Below are 13524 nucleotides of genomic sequence, written 5' to 3'. Positions count from 1 at the left end.
CGATCGTCAAGGATGAGGTTACGGAGTACCTGGAGGCATGTGACAAGATAGGCAGAACTCAGCATGATTTCCTTAAAGGAAAATCCTGCCTGACAAACCTAGTGCAATTTTTTGAGGAAATTACAAGTAGGCTAGACAAGGAAGATGCAGTGGATGTTGTGTTTTCAGATTTTCAGAGGGCCTTTGACAAGGTGCCGCACATGAGGCTGCTGAACAAGATAAGAGCCCATGGAATTACGGGAAAGTTACATACGTGGATAGAGTGTTGGCTGATTGGCAGGAAACAGAGTGAGAATAAAGGGATCCCATTCTGGTTGGGTGCTGGTTACCAGGGGTCCGTGTTGGGGCCACTTCTTTTTACGTTGTATATCAACAATTTGGATTATGTAATAGATGGCTTTGTGGCTAAGTTTGCTGATGATACAAAGATAGGTGGAGGGGCCGGTAGTGCTGAGGAAACAGAGAGTCTGCAGAGAGACTTGGATAGTCTTGGGGGAATGGGCAAAGAAGTGACAAATGAATTACAATGTCGGGAAGTGTACGGTCATGCACTTTGGTAGAAGAAATAAACGGGCAGACTATTATTTAAATGGGGAGAGAATTCAAAGTTCTGAGATGCAACGGGACTTGGGAGTCCTCGTGCAGGATACCCTAAAGGTTAACCTCCAGGTTGAGTCGATGGCATTCATTTCTAGAGGAATAGAGTATAGGAACAGGGATGTGATGTTGAGGCTCTATAAGGCACTGTTAAGACCTCACTTGGAGTACTGTGTGCAGTTTTGGGCTCCTTATTTAAGAAAGGATGTGCTGACATTGGAGAGGGTTCAGAGAAGATTCACTAGAATGCTTCCAGGAATGAGAGGGTTAACATATGAGGAACATTTGACTGCTCTTGGACTGTACTCCTTGGAGTTTAGAAGAATGAGGGGGGACCTCATGGAAACATTTCGAATGTTGAAAGGCATGGACAGAGTGAATGTGGCAAAGTTGTTTCCCATGATGGGGGAGTCTAATACAAGAGGACATGACTTGATAATTGCAGGGCGCTCATTCAGAACAGAGATGCGAAAATGTTTTTTTAGCCAGAGGGTGGTGAATCTATAGAATTTGTTGTCACGAGCGGCAGTGGAGGCTAAGTCATTGGGTGTATTTAAGGCAGAGATTGATAGGTATCTGAGTAGTTAGGGCATCAAAGGTTATGGTGAGAAGGCAGGGGAAATGGGACTAAAGGGGAGATTGGATCAGCTCATGATGAAATGGCGGAGCAGACTCGATGGGCCGAATGGCTGACTTTTGCTCCTTTGTCTTATGGTCTAATATCCCCCTTGAACTTCCCACCTCTTACCTTAAAGTCATGTCCTCTTACATTGAGTAGTGGTGCCCTGGGGAACAAGTGCAGGCTGTCCATTCTATCTATTCCTCTTAATATATTGTATACCTCTATCATGTCTCCTCTCATCCTCCTCCTCTCCAAAGAGTAAAGCCCTAGCTCCCTTAATCTCTGATCATAATCCATACTCTCTGAACCAGGCAGCATCCTGGTAAATCTCCTCTCTACCCTTTCCAATGCTTCCACATTCTTCCTGTAGTGAGGCGACCAGAACTGGACACAGTACTCCAAGTGTGGCCTAACCAGTGTTTTATAGAGCTGCATCATTACCTCGCGACTCTTAAACTCTATCCCTCGACTTGTGAAAGCTAACACCCCATAAGCGTTCTTAACTACCGTATCTACCTGTGAGGCAACTTTCAGGGATCTGTGGACATGTACCCCCAGATCCCTCTGCTCCTCCACACTACCAAGTATCCTGCCATTTACTTTGTACTCTGCCTTGGAGTTTGTCCTTCCAAAGTGTACCACCTCACATTTCTCCGGGTTGAACTCTATCTGCCACTTCTCAGCCCACTCCTGCATCCTATCAATGTCTCTGTGCAATCTTTGACAATCCTCTACACTATCCACAACACCACCAACCTTTGTGTCGTCTGCAAACTTGCCAACCCACCCTTCTACCCCCATATCCAGATCGTTAATAAAAATCACGAAAAGTAGAGGTCCCAGAACAGATCCTTGTGGGACACCACTAGTCACAACCCTCCAGTCCGAACGTACTCCCTCCACCACGACCCTCTGCTTTCTGCAGGCAAGCCAATTCTGAATCCACCTGGCTAAGCTTCCCTGGATCCCATGCCTTCTGATTTTCTGAATAAGCCTACCGTGTGGAACCTTGTCAAGTGCCTTACTAAAATCCATGTAATCACATCCACTGCACTACCCTCATCTATATGCCTGGTCACCTCCTCAAAGAACTCTAACAGGCTTGTTAGACACGATCTGCCCTTCACAAAGCCATGCTGATTGTCCCTGATCAGACCATGATTCTCTAAATGCCCATAGATCCTATCTCTAAGAATCTTTTCCAACAGCTTTCCCACTACAGATGTAAGGCTTGCTGGTCTATAATTACCCGGACTATCCCTACTACCTTTTTTGAACGAGGGGACAACATTCGCCTCCCTCCAATCCTCCGGTACCATTCCTGTGGACAACGAGGACATAAAGATCCTAGCCAGAGGCTCAGCAATCTCTTCCCTTGCCTTGTGGAGCAGCCTGGGGAATATTCCGTCAGGCCCCAGGGACTTAAGTAGTTTAACAACTCCAACACCTCCTCTCCCTTAATATCAACATGCTCCAGAACTTCAACCTCACTCATATTGTCCTCACCGTCATCAAGTTCCTTCTTATTGGTGAATACCGAAGAGAAGTATTCCCTGAGGACCTCACTTACTTCCACAGCCTCCAGGCATGTCTTCCCACCTTTATCTCTAATCGGTCCTACCTTCACTCCAGTCATCCTTTTGTTCTTCATATAATTGAAGAATGCCTTGGGATTTTCCTTTACCCTACTCGCCAAGGCCTTCTCATGCCCCCTTCTTGCTCTCCTCAGCCCCTTCTTAAGCTCCTTTCTTCCTACCCTATATTCCTCAATAGCCCCATCTGATCTTTGCTTCCTAAACCTCATGTATGCTGCCTTCTTCCATCTGACTAGATTTTCCACCTCACTTGTCACTCATGGTTCCTTAACCCTACCGTTCTTTATCTTCCTCATCAGGACAAATTTATCCCTAACATCCTGCAAGAGATCCCTAAACATCGACCACATGTCCATAGTACATTTTCCTGCAAAAACATCATCCCAATTCACACCCACAAGTTCTAGCCTTATAGTCTCATAATTTGCCCTTCCCCAATTAAAAATTTTCCTGTCCTCTCTGATTCTATCGTTTTCCATGATAATGCTAAAGGCCAGGGCGCAGTGGTCACTGTCCACCAGATGCTCACCCACTGAGAGATCTGTAACCTGACCCAGTTTGTTACCCAATACTAGATCTAGTATGGCATTCCCCCTAGTCACCCTGTCAACATACTGTGACAGGAATCCGTCCTGGACACAGTTAACAAACTCTGCCCCATCTAAACCATTGGAACTAATCAGGTGCCAGGGAATCAGGCACCTGATAATCCAGGAAGTTAAAGTCGCCCATGATAACAATCCTGTTATTTTTGCACCTTTCCAAAATCTGCCTCCAAATCTGCTCCTCAGTATCTCTGCTGCTACCAGGGGCCTATAGAATACCCCCAGTAGAGTAACTGCTCCCTTCCTGTTCCTGACTTCCACCCATACTGACTCAAAAGAGGATCCTGCTACATTACCCACCCTTACTGTAGCTGTAATAGTATCCCTGACCAGTAATGCCACCCCTCCTCCCCTTCCCCCCCCCCCCCTCTCTCTATCCCTCTTAAAACACTGAAATCCAGGAATATTGAGAATCCATTCCTGCCCTGGTGCCAGCCAAGTCTCTGTAATGGCCACTACATCATAATTCCATGTATGTATCCAAGCTCCCAGTTCATCACCTTTGTCCCTGATGCTTCTTGCATTGAAGTACACGCACTTTAGCCCTTCTACCTTTCTACCTTTACACCCTTTATTCTGCTTCTTTATCTTTAAAACCTCTTTATATGTTAGATCTGGCTTTACTCCATGCACTATACTTGCAGTTCTCATATGACCTTTATCCTCCTCCACCTCACTATCTGCTCTAACACTCTGGTTCCCCTCCCCCTGCAAATCCAGTTTAAACCCCCCGGAGCAGCACTAGCAAACCTTCCCGCAAGGATGTTAGTCCCCCTCCAGTTCAGGTGCAACCTGTCCCATCAAAACAGGTCCCACTTTCCCAAGCAACAAGGCCCAATTGTCCAGAAACATGAAGCCCTCCTTCCTGCACCAACTGCTTAGCCACGTATTTAGCTGCATTATCTTCCTATTTCTAGCCTCACTATCATGTGGCATGGGGAGCAATCCTGAGACTGCAACCCTGGAGGCCCTGTCCTTCAACTTTGCACCTAACTCCGAAACTCTCTTTCCAGGACCTCCTCCTTCTACCTATCCACGTCATTGGTCCCTACATGGACTACGACATCTTGCTGCTCACCCTCCCTCTTGAGAATACTGAGAACTTGATCCGAGATATCGCAGACCCTGGCACTAGGGTGGCAACAGACCATCCGAGATTCTCGATTTCTCCCACAGAACCTCTTATCTGTCCCCCTAACTATCGAATCCCCTATCACTACTGCTCTCCTCTTTTCCCTCCTTCCCTTCTGAGCTGAGGATCCAGTCTCGGTGCCAGAGACGTGACCACTGCAACTTGTCCCTGGTAGGTTGTCCCCACCAACAGTATCAAAAATGGTATACTTATTGTTGATGGGAACAGCCACAGGGGTGCTCTGCTCTTCCTGTCTATTCCTCTTCCCTCTCCTGACAGTCACCCAGCTACCTGTCTCCTGAATTTTAGGGGTGACTATCTCCCTGAAACTCCTGTTTATTTCTGCCTCTGCCTCACGAATGATCCGAAGCTCATCCAGCTCCAGTTCCCTGACTCGGTTTGTCAGGAGCTGCAGCTGGATGCACCTTTTACAGGGTTAGTCATCAGGGACAATTGTGCTCGCCCTGACTTCCCACATACTGCAAATGGAGCACTCAACTGCCCTAACTGCTGCCTCCATTACCTACTTCTAAGCTAATTAGATTAATTAAAGGAGCTTACCCAGCCTTACCTCACTGGGAGCAAGCTCGTCCTCAGCCTCTGCTCGGCAAAGCCTTGAGCCAAAACCTTCCTACTCTGTCGCCCGCTCTGTTAATCTGCTCGCTTTTAAACTCTCCTGCTGCCTCAGAGGCTGACCTTCACGTGCTTGTGCAGTTGTGCCCCGTTCAAACTGCCAAAGAAATTACCTTCCCCCTCTCAATCGGTTCACTTTTTAAACTTTCCCGTTGTCTCAGAGGCCGATTTATTGCTATTTATAGTTGCATATACATAGTTTGTTGTCCATTGATCCTGTTTACAGTTACTGTCCTATACATTTGCTAAAGTACACCTATAGAAAAAGTATCTCAGGGTTGTATGTGGTGACATGTATGTACTCCTATAATAAATTTTACTTTGAACTTTGAACATTCTTTTCTTTAGATGTTCAAATGCTGTATTGTTACATGGCTGAATGTCCTCTTTTAGTGACTTGGACCTCAAGGTATGACGAATGGCCCACATTTCCTGAGGTCTCCTGTGACCCTTTATTGTATAAAGATGAGTGGTTTTGTGGAGTGGGAACAGGATGGTGGAGAAATAACATTGACAATGATGCGACGTGGAGACTGGCCTCTCAACATGAACAAACGCAAATGCCAGCTGCATGTTGCAGCTGGGTAACTGATTTTCGAATGGCGATGATTTTGAAGTTGAAGCAGTGGATGTTGCCTCTCCTTCAAACCCATGACCAATAAGGCTTTCATTTTCTGTAGATTTGCTCCACTCCTGCAGGAAGTTTGTTAGAAATGATGTGCAATATTCAGACAAGAAAGATCTAATGCATTGCAACAATAACAAACTGCCTTACTTACCCTGCAAAGGGATTGGTTCTGTGGTGTACTCCTTCCAAACCATTTAGTGGAGATCCAGGAGGGATTTCTGCTAATATTCAGAGTGACTACCAGCACTTAGGTGAAGCCAATCTCAAATGATTGATCGGGCAACTGAGAGCTTGTGAGGATTTGGCTAACTCAAGCTTCATCACACCAGAGAAGGCTGCAGTAGTAGACCTTTTGAGTGGCAAAGAGAATAGGTTGTAGTGAACTTCTGATTTCCTCCTTTAATTACGTGCCTCTGTCTCTACTGCTGCCAGTACTCATGGTTGTATTGCAGCAAGGCTGACAGTAAAGGCAGGAAGACACAAGGGAAAAAAATCCAAAGGTCGCCTGAACTGCTTCTCTACTCTATTATCCCCTTCACAGATTTCAAGCCAGTAGCATTGTTCCTATATACAGGGTTTAAATGGCACAGCTAAGTTGTAATACTATTGGACAAGTGCTGCTAACTCCAGAAATTGAGATGCTAACTGGTGTTGCCAAACTGTAGACACTGGGAAATTGTAGAACAGTTATTACAGAAGGGTTAGTATTGCTCAGTTGTTAAGTTGGAACAGTCCCTAACTGTTCAACCCTTTAATTATATTAATTCACAATAAATTACTGCAACATATTAATGGATGTAATAGATTTTTAAAAGTAGCAGTAACATTTATTAGTGTTCTTGTGGACAGGTTTGAAATGGCAATGCACAATCCTATACCTATATAGGATTCTTGCCTACAATAAGGAAAAATAAGAATCTGGTGCATTTATCCCATTATGGGCTTAATTACAGGTTAAGGAATAGGTCACTAAGCCCAACAAAGAAATTTTATTTACTTCTGTAAGAAATGCTCGCAAAATGAACATGCAGCTTTCTAGCTTCTTCCACAAATTATCATCGTTCAGGTCAGTGTTCGTCACAAAGCAATTCTGCCCTCAAATCTGGCAAACACTTTCCAGCAGGGGTCACTGGATAGCTAGCAGAAGTGGGAAGTGTGGCTGGTTTTATTTTTATTTGGCTGTTATCAGGTGGAATGTTGCAACTCAATGGCTGCTTCCCCAGAATTATCAGAAATAAAGTTCTGTACTCATTGGACAGTCAGAAGTGCTTGGCTGATGGGGGCATAACTCAGAGAGGATTTTCAATAACAATTCCCCACTGGTTTATATACAAACGTGTACATAGTTTTTTCTACCTCCCTCCCCCTTGCGTTTAAACTATGTTGATTTTAGCATTAACAGCTATTCAGGGAAGGCACGGCAACAAAAACTGGTCTATTTTTCCCCTTTTCTAGTAATCACCTGATTGTGCACATCTCTGGCTTTTGGTTCAAAAATAATTGAAGTCTATTTTATCAGAAAATATCTTCATAATATTAAAGACTTTTTATTGTATTCCTCTTCTCACCTTGATTACAACGTAGTTTCAACAAGAATGTTTTAAGTCCATAATATGCCAATTACCTTAACAATGGAGCTAAAAGTAATTAAATTGAACAAATTTAATTCCTTAACCTTGTTGAACCTATATTAATGATCTTTAACATACACACCTCCTAACTCACCATGGTCAAAGATTTTAACTACATCAGAAGGATTAACAGACATCCCTCTGCCTTGTTTTGCAAAGAATTTAATCTGATTTGGTATGAGGGTTGAAAACAGGTATTTTTGGTTTACTTTTCCATTGTGTAGACAGGAATTGGAGGATAAGGCTGGTTGAATTAGGGTTAAAAAAATCATATGAGGGATTTTCCAACAAACATGGGAACTTATACAGGAAATGTCAGATTTATCTTTCTGACAGTACGATGCCTCAGTAACCTACTAGAGTAATTATTATTCCTGGCCGAATCCAGACAGTGTTAGTAGGCTGATCCAACACTGGGCACCGTAAAAGGACTATGTGCTCCCTCAGCAAGTTTGAAGGGTGAATAAATGAGCTCCTAGTTTTGATACCCGCACTGCTATTTTAGCTGATATGATCACAGTGGTGACAGGAACATAAAACTGGTTCAGGGAAGGGAAACTGGCCAGGGTTCCCACTCCTGTAACTATTTCACTGAATAAACAATACACTCATACAAAATGTTGGTCAAATATTATTCCTGGATGCAATTCCACACTCAGTCTCTACATCTGTATTAGAATCCAGCCTAAGTGGAAGTGGTTTTACTAGATTGATTTTAAAACAGCAATTCCCTCACCAGGCTCATGCAGGATAACATCCTGAGGTGTCTCACAGAAAATCAAGTAAGATTGGATACAGAGCCAAGGCAGGAATGTTGGGAGAGCTGACCAAGATCTTGATCACTGAGGGTTTCAGTGAGGAGAATTGTGGACGTGAGTGGATCAAAGGAGAAGGCAGTGGGAGAAGCAAGTTGAGATCAGAGAGCAACTGGGAAGTGTGAACCTGAGATAACTTGTAGGTTCAGAGTTTATGCAAGGGAGAATCAGTGAGAATTTAGCTTGATGAAGGGAGTTAGTGTCAGCTATGAAGATAATGCTGTAGAATGACAAGAAACTGAGACCCTTGGATTGTGCCGAGGCAAAATGATACCTAGGAGTAAATTGGGGTTCAGCAACAGAATTAATAGTTTTGGCAATAAAATTAAAGTGAGGAAGTGGTTAGGTTTAAAAAAATAAGGCTTGTCAATAGAGAGTCAAAGATTGGGATTTAGAATATAGAGGAGAAAAAACTGGGTTGGAAATGGACAGCTCGTTTGGAATGCCAGCAACACATATTAGAGATAAATGGCAATAATGTGTTACAAAACTGCCAAGCACTGACCATCTGGAACAAGAACAGTCTAACCTCCTACCCTCAATATTCAATACTAACTGAGTTCTTCAGTATCAACATCCTGAGGGAGCACCATTGACCACAAACTCAACTTCACCAGCCACATAAATATTCTGCCAACGCAAAAAGGTCAGATACTGAGATCTTGCAGCAAGCAACTTCCTAACATTCCTCAAGTCTTTTTAGCATTGACAAGGTATGTCAAGAGTATGATGGAATACTTCTCACTTGCCTGGGTAAATGGAGCACTAACTACTTTTAAAAAGCTTGGCACCATCAACATTACAACTCTATCAACAACACACACAAAATGCTGGTGGAACACAGCAGGCCAGGCAGCATCTATAGGGAGAAGCGCTGTCGACGTTTCGGGCCGAGACCCTTCGTCAGGACTAACCGAAAGGAAAGATAGTAAGAGATTTGAAAGTAGTGGGGGGGCGGGGGAAATGTGAAATGATAGGAGAAGACCGGAGGGGGTGGGATGAAGCTAAGAGCTGGAAAGGTGATTGGCGAAAGTGATACCGAGCTAGAGAAGGAAAAGGATCTTGGGACGTGAGGCCTCGGGAGAAAGAAAGGGTGGGGGGGAACACCAGAGGGAGATGGAGAACAGGCAAACAACTCAATATGTCAGGGATGAGGTAAGAAGGGGAGGAGGGGCATAAACAGAAGTTAGAGAAGTCAATGTTCATGCCATCAGGTTGGAGGCTACCCAGCCGGTATATAAGGTTTTGTTCCTCCAACCTGAGTTTGGATTCATTTTGACAGTAGAGGAGGCCATGGATAGACATATCAGAATGGGGCTTCCCTTTGTCCACCATCAACTCTGCTCTCAAACGCATCTCTCCCATTTCCCGCACATCTGCCCTCACCCCATCCACCCGCCACCCCACTCGGGATAGGGTTCCCCTTGTCCTTACCTACCACCCCACCAGCCTCCGGGTCCAACGTATATTTCTCCGTAACTTCCGCCACCTCCAACGGGATCCCACTATCAAGCACATTTTTCCCTCGCCCTCTCTTTCTGCTTTTCGCAGGGATCGCTCCCTACGCGACTCCCTTGTCCACTCATCCCCCCCATCCCTTCCCACCGATCTCCCTCCTGGCACTTATCCTTGTAAACGGAACAAGTGCTACACCTGCCCTTACACTTCCTCCCTCACCACCATTCAGGGCCCCAGACAGTCCTTCCAGGTGAGGCGACACTTCACCTGTGAGTCGGCTGGTGTGGTATACTGCGTCTGGTGCTCCCGGTGTGGCCTTTTATATATTGGTGAGACCCGACGCAGACTGGGAGACCATTTCGCTGAACACCTACGCTCGGTCCGCCAGAAAAAGCAGGATCTCCCAGTGGCCACACATTTTAATTCCACGTCCCATTCCCATTCTGATATGTCTGTCCATGGCCTCCGCTATTGTCAAAATGAATCCAAACTCAGGTTGGAGGAACAACACCTTATATACCGGCTGGGTAGCCTCCAACCTGATGGCATGAACATTGACTTCTCTAACTTCCGTTAATGCCCGTCCTCCCCTTCTTACCCCTTCCCTGACATATTTAGTTGTTTGCCTGTTCTCCATCTCCCTCTGGTGCTCCCCCCCCCTCCTTTCTTTCTCCTGAGGCCTCCCGTCCCATGATCTTTTCCCTTCTCCAGCTCTGTATCACTTTCGCCAATCACCTTTCCAGCTCTTAGCTTCACCCCACCCCCTCCAGTCTACTCCTATCATTTCGCATTTCCCCCTCCCCCCACTACTTTCAAATCTCTTACTATCTTTCCTTTCAGTTAGTCCTGACGAAGGGTCTCGGCCCGAAACGTCGACAGCGCTTCTCCCTATAGATGCTGCCTGGCCTGCTGTGTTCCACCAGCATTTTATGTGTGTTGTTGTTTAAATTTCCAGCATCTGCAGATTTCCTCGTGATTACAACTCTATCACCATCTGGGTCAAAGCAGCCCATCAACCACGCTGAACAGTCATTCCCTCCATCACCAATGCACCGTGCCTACAGTAGTATTATCTCAAAATGCTTGGCAGTCCCTCAGCCAGGATTCTCCAGCAGCATCTTAGAGGGAAAGAATGAAACAAGGAAAGAGAGAGAGAGAAATATTAGCTTTATTTGTCACAGGTACATCAAAACAGAGTGAAGTGCATCATTTTGCGTCATTGTTTGCAATGTGCAGAGGACAGCCTGCAAGTGGTGCCAACATACTAAGTCCATGGCTTATTAACCTAAACCATACAGTAAAACTTTAGAACACAGGAGGAAACTAGAGAACCCAGAGGAATCCACCCAGTCTTGGGGAGAATGTACAGACACGGTAGGAATTGAACCCTGATCTTGCAATCACTGGCGCTTCTGCACTGCTCATTGCCTCTGCTACCAGAAACAAAAGGACAGTAAGACCAATTGGAACACAGCCACCTACAACCTCTGCTCCAAGAGGTGCACTCTCTTGATTTAGAAACACATTGCTGTCTTCAATCATCACTGGGTCTAAATCCCATCAGTATTTTGAAGATATCTTCACTGGAAAGGGTTAGAAGTTAATCCAAGTTAGAGATGAAACATCAGTGCTGATGTTGGCAGCAGTATCCTCAACCCAAAACTTAAGTAAATATTTATATAACAATATTTTTGTGTGGGATGGGCACCTTGAAAGAAGTAGAGCCGCAGGAAATTACAATTGTCCAATTCTATCCCAAATCATCATCTATTATATGTGTACCTTTCCTGCAGGCTTATTGGATGGGAATTTGAAATAGGAATACTGGCCAGTTTCCTCTCCCTGAAGCTGGTGGTTGTTGCTCCAAGCTGGCATAGGGCAGGGATCAAACTTAGAATCTTTCTGTCAGCTAACCAGTTCTCCAACCACCACCAGTTATCTTGTGCAGTGTCATCCATGTGGCACCTTATCAAATGTTTTTTGGAATTTCAAACACACCACATCCACTGGTTCTTCCTTGCCCACAGGGTTCATTGGACAGGGATCTAGAATGGGACTCCTAGCCAATTCCTCCTCTCTGGGGTCTATGAAAACACACCTACAACTATATCATTTGGCATAGCCTACAGATCAAAACTGGTACTGTGCAGATATGCACAAAACATTCTTAAGATTTCTTTAGCTACACTGAACTGAATACTCCTGATTATTGCCTTTGTAAATTGGAATTTAGATATGCATCAGTGATTTGTGTTTTGCCTGCATGATTGTGTTAGTTGCTTTGGCAAGAAGCGCAAGGCACTGAGGGTAGGTATCACAGAGCCTGAGCAAAGTGGTTTACTGTTTCCAGTAAACCTGAAATATGATGAAGGTGATTTGAGAATAGTTGTACATTAACCACCCGTGACTATTCCACTGAATAAATAATAGGCTCGTAAGGGACATGCTTGTGTTTTTATAATAGTTGAAGAGAAACACACACAGATAGCAGAACTCAGCCAGCTGAGTCCTGATAAATGTGTAAGTAATTTGCCAAGAAATGTTATGCTTTAATTAGGATTTCTTACAGGTTGCTTGTGTAAAATAACCAATTTGTACTGAAATCCATCTAATGATTCCTTCTGCAAGTGAAGCTAAATTAAACAACATGAACACCAGTTTTCTAACATATTCCTGCCTTACTGTGAAACTGAAAAATGGATTGATAATAATTAAGAGTGTTGAACATTGATAGCTTGAATAGGGAAGCAAAACACTAACCCTGGTTGAAATTTCACTCTTTTGCTGTTACATTTGGATTAGACTTCTAAATAGAAGGATTGATAAGAAAGTAATTTTAGTAAAATGGAATTGCTAGTTGGGGTAAACATTTATTTAGCAGGCAACGCCTCAAATAGTAATGAAAATCAAGGTCTTATTCACATAGGCTATGGCCAGCCCTAATAGTGCATGGTATTCATGAAGAAAATCATGACGATATGATTGTCTCCAAATGTCTTGAATGTTCTCGATATTAATGGTCTTGCTATATCTTGGTCTTACCATCAGAGGACTACGAGAAAACCAGTGTGCGTACACTCAGTTGCCACTTCATTAGCTACCTTCTGTACCTAAAAGTGGCCACTGAGTGTATGCTCGTGGTCTTCTACTTTAGCCCATCCACTTCAAAACTCAATGTGTTGTACCTTCAGAGATGCTCTTCTGCACACCACTATTATAATGCGTGGTTATTTGAGTTACTATCGTCTGGCCATTCTCCTCTGACCTCTCATTAACTGCTGCTCACTATTTTTTTGTGTTACTTACCATTCTCTGTAAACTCTATGCATGAAAATCCCAGGAGATCAGAAATTCTGAGATACCCAAACCACCCCAATTGGCACCCTATGGTCAAAGTCACTTTGGTCACATTTCTTCTCCCTTCTGATGTTTGGTCTGATTAATCACTGAAGCTCTTGACCATGGCAGCATACTTTTATACATTGACTTGCTGCTATATGATTGGCTGATTAGATCTTTGCATTAATGTACAGAAGTACATAATGAAGCGGCCAGTGAGTGTATCTAGGAAACATGTGATCCTAAGACTTTGGTAATTAAAACAAACATCCAAGGACACATTTCTCATCCATTACATATAGAGAGGCTCCTTATGATCATCCTTATTTGAAGAGTGGTGGCTTGGACATTGCAGCAACTACCACACACTGAGGACCACAAACACATGAAAGATAAGCGGTCAGATTCTTCAGTGTTCTGCTGCAGGGCATTTGATATCAATGAAAAATAAGAGGCTAATAATGAAGTC

At 44.1% G+C, this 13524-nt stretch overlaps 1 protein-coding gene across 2 annotated transcripts in view; it reads left to right on the top strand.

Moving 5' to 3' along the window:
- The window catches only part of sdccag8 (SHH signaling and ciliogenesis regulator sdccag8), a 415760-nt gene that overhangs the window by 380040 nt on the left and 22196 nt on the right, over nt 1-13524 (top strand). The gene's annotated exons all lie outside the window — the stretch shown is intronic.

The sequence above is a fragment of the Hemitrygon akajei genome, chromosome 7 (assembly GCF_048418815.1).
Source record: "Hemitrygon akajei chromosome 7, sHemAka1.3, whole genome shotgun sequence".
NCBI lineage: Eukaryota > Metazoa > Chordata > Chondrichthyes > Myliobatiformes > Dasyatidae > Hemitrygon > Hemitrygon akajei.
Note: the sequence above shows the minus strand (reverse complement) of the source record. Positions and strands in the feature narration are given on the sequence as shown.